This window comes from Gastrolobium bilobum, unplaced genomic scaffold (genome assembly GCF_033153095.1).
Source record: "Gastrolobium bilobum isolate Gb01-03AN ecotype WA unplaced genomic scaffold, APGP_CSIRO_Gbil_v1 utg4972, whole genome shotgun sequence".
NCBI classification, from domain to species: domain Eukaryota; kingdom Viridiplantae; phylum Streptophyta; class Magnoliopsida; order Fabales; family Fabaceae; genus Gastrolobium; species Gastrolobium bilobum.
In genome coordinates this window covers 94,261-98,416 of record NW_026895385.1, presented here as the reverse complement: position 1 = coordinate 98,416, position 4,156 = coordinate 94,261, and the positions used below count along the sequence as shown (strand labels likewise).

General features: G+C 34.2%; 1 non-coding gene across 1 annotated transcript; it reads right to left on the bottom strand.

Moving 5' to 3' along the window:
- Positions 1 to 2,720: 2,720 nt before the first annotated feature.
- On the bottom strand, positions 2,721 to 2,827 carry LOC133308780 (small nucleolar RNA R71). Its single transcript, XR_009751224.1, has one exon. It is a non-coding gene; the product is annotated as a small nucleolar RNA R71 (small nucleolar RNA).
- Positions 2,828 to 4,156: the final 1,329 nt, after the last annotated feature.

The following is a 4,156-nucleotide window of genomic DNA, read 5'->3' as shown; positions in this document are numbered from 1 at the left end:
TGTTTTATTGTTTTAAATGCTCGCGTAATAATCAGAAAAAGTTTATTCGTATTTTTATAAATGAATTGATGTGATTGTAACTGCGCTAATATCATAATTAATGTTAACAATACCGGTACGTAACGGGCTGTTACAAAGTACATCATATTCATGTCATCAACACATGCATCTAAATAAATCTATAAAAAAATCTATAATTCTCACATAAGTTTATCAAATACAAGTTATGAGAATTATTACACAATTAAACATAGTCTCAAAATAATATAACTCTAGCATGTTAAAACACTATATATGCTATCAAATAAAAATATCCAACACTAGTACTCCACTAGCCACGTGCCTGGTCTTTGCCTATGGAGGGTGATGGGACAAAAATTCGTTCCCATCTGAGCCTATTTTGTTGATAAAAATTCATCTATTCTGTTACCTGTATTCATTTTTGCTACTTAAAGATGTTCCCAAATCATGAGAACAAAAATACTAGAAGGGAACAGATGTTGATATAATCACTAATAAAGGAAGAGAAAAGGGAAACAGATTAACTTATTTCTACACCTGCTATTCTAACCTCTCCTCTGACTCTTTTGCAGGAAAAGTCTAAAAAGAAGCTTCTAAAAGCATAGAGAGAGTACAACAATTAAGCAGGATGAAGCGGGTACAGTAGAGAAGGAAGAGTGCTCATTGACCTAAAGAAAGGAAAAAATATATAGGTTTCAGAATAAAAAGGCAAAATTCAACCTAAGATGTCTATTCAAGCAACTTGCTTCATCTATCAGAGCAACAGTTCACCGCCTCTCCATACAATCACGGAACAGCTGAGGAAAAATCACAAGATTGCCGTCATCTCCCCCAGCCTATAAATAGGAGAGTCCCAAACGAAGAAAATGATCGAATTCCTTAAGAATATATCATAGACTTTATAGTTTAAAATTTCTGTTTTGTAACTTGTATAGTGTTTTAATAGCTACGTGACAACATCCTTCTCCCTATTGTCCTTCACCATTTGAGACTCCTCACGAGCAAACTACCATACTTCTCCATTTCGTTGCATGTTATTGTAAAAACTTGTACTTATTAATATATGTTTGTATTTCCATTCCCTTCCATTCGTTCTCTTCACTCTGAATCTCGGGTTTATGGGATTTCAGATTGAGATAACTATGTTTGTGTTTTCAACTATGGGCTAAGTTATTTTGGAATGAAAAATTATGAAGTTCTTAAAGAACTATGTTCAAAAATCTTGCATTAAACCATTTGTATTTCTATAATTCAAGTAATTTTAATTATTTGGGTTTCAATGGAAATTTAACGCAAACTGAGAAAGGAACTCGGGAGGGATTTCAGACAACTTAATCATATGAGGAAGGTAAGATTGTGGAAGCAATCTCATTGGTTGCCTTAGGAATAAGGGACCACCTTATTCTCTGAAGGTTATGAACTTAGTAACTGTTGGAGTCAAGGGAGCCATATGAATATGGAATTTATGAGCCATTTTAGTCCATGAGCTGAGGAATCAGAGTTGGCAGTGAAAAGACTTGAACAAATTCAGAAGGGTTAAGTCTTGAGTTGAGAACTTAGTTATTTAAGAATGAAACAGTGGATCTGTTCCTTGTATTAAAAATTGTTTCTGTTAACATTTCACCTTGTTGTCTCTTAATTATTGTTAGTTTTAAATTCTACATTTAATATTCTGTTATCACAGCACCAAACCTCCTATGATTTTTTCTTTCCTCCTGAAATCAGGAAGGGTTTAATATATAATAACGCGAGGAATTGTTTAGAGTCAATATGAATCTACTAACTTAAGGGAACGTCCTTAAGGTACTAGGGAAAGAAAGACCAAACAATTTAAAAAAGTTATTTTATGTATTTCAAATTCTTCTAGATTAGTTCAAAATATTATTTAGATTTACTATCCTCGTGGGAACGATAATTTGGGCACTAATAATCCCACTTATCACTTGATGTGTGCACTTGCGCGACTGGGTCAATATCTTGAGAACGAATGTGTTTTCTCTTGATAGACTAAGTAAGGGAAAGTCCTTCAAAGCACCTAGCACCCAACAAGTTTTTGGTGCCGTTGCCGGGGATATTTTACACTAATTTTTTTTTTGAAACTATTCTATATTGCACTTTGTTAGTATTATTCTTTATTCTTTCTCTATTTGTTAAACTGTTGATATTATTTACGTGTCATGGTTTATGTGTGAAGAATCTGAAACTGAGATATGTTTCTTTGATCCTGAACCAGAACGTACTTTTCACAGAAGAAGAAGAGATTTAAGGAGAAACAATTTAGAACAAGAAATGGCTAAACATAATAATCACAATAATGAAGAAATTCCTCCAGAACAACATTTCACAGCACTGGTTGCTCCTTCATGGAACAGACAGAAAGAGGGGTGGTTTTCCCTCCTGTTGAAGCTCTGAATTTCGAGCTTAAATCCATTATGTTTACTATGATTAGGGAAGCTGAAGTTTTCAATGGACTTCTCACAGAAGATCTATATACTCACCTTAATAATTTTCAATATATTTGTGATAATCTCTTAGCATAAGGTGTATCCAAGGAGAGTATGAGGATGAAGTTATTCCCTTATTCTCTGGGGTCAAAAGCTAAGACTTGGATGAAATTCCTTGCCTCTAGATCTATACATTCGTGGGAAGAACTTTCTGTTAAGTTCATAGAAAGATTCCTCTCTGTGTCCCGTGTGGCTGATGTAAGAGCAGAAATATCAAGCTTTAGAATGTTTTGTGGAGAAAATATCTATGAAGCATGGGAAAGATACAAGGACATTATCAGAAAATTTCCTAACCATGGGGTAGAAAATTGGAGAGTTTTACAAACTTTCTATAAAGGTATAGACCATACTTCTCAATCTCACATGGATTTTTGATATAAACCTCACCAAGAATAGTGAGACCCAAGACCAATTTATTTAGGATTGTTTCTGCAATAAGGAGTTTAAAACAAGAAATAAAGAACCTTGACCTGTTATCTATGGAAGATAAAAACCAAACGTATAAGAAGGATAAAGACGCCACACTCAAGAAAGAAGAAGGTTAGTGATAAGTCTGTGTTGAATGCCACAAAAATAAGCTTCTTGATTAATTCAGAGTTCTAGAAAAGAACCAAAGAGAAGAAACCTCTTTATTATATTATAACTTCAAAATCTGATTAGAAGAGTTGTCTCCTCCCTTATTTATACTTGGAACATCCCTCCAAGAATAGGAAAAGACTAACAAATAAAAAGACACTAATTTAAAGTTTACAACTTGGAAAAAGGAAAAGACTCTGATCAGCCCACTAAACATTAATGACATTGAAAATGTGAATCAACCCCACTAAGCATTAATAACATTGAAAATGATATCAGCCCCACTAAGCATTAATGACTTTGAAAATTGCTAGTTATTCCACTCAACCTCCCTTGCATTGATGGCATTAACTAAATTCTGAAGATGAATAAATTTGGACTTTATTGATGTCTTCATGATTAGCCCACATTTGCTGGATCAACCTACTAAGAACTTCTTCAAATTTCTTGGCCCTTGATCTTGTGATTTGCCTATTTGGCAATTGTAATGGATCACTAGGTGTTGTCTTCTTTTTTATATCATTCCCTCCGTCTTTAAAAGGAATTGTCCTCAAATCTGCACCTACATCAAAAGGAGATAAATCAAAAACATTAAAGGTTGCATGCACTAACACTGTACTCACTTGAAAGGTCAAGGTTGTAGGCATTATCATTTATCCTCTCAATCACTTGAAATGGTCCATCACCCCTTGGAAGCATTTTGGAACGTCTTTGGGCTAGAATCTTTCCTTTCTCATATGTAACCAAACCCAATCTCCTGGTTCAAAAACTACTTTCTTGCGCCCTTTATTGGCTTGGTTGGCATATTATTCAGTTTTCCTCTCGATGTGTTGCCGAGCTTTTTCGTGAATCTGCTTAACAATTCAACCTTCTTCTTTCCATCTAAGTTAACATGTTCACTTACTGGTAAAGGAGTTAAATCCAAAGGAGATAATGGATTAAACCCATACACAATTTCAAATGGTGAAAACTTAGATGCTGAATGCACTGTCCTATTATATGCAAAATCAGCATGTGGCAAACATTATTCCCATGATTTCAAATTCTTTTGAATC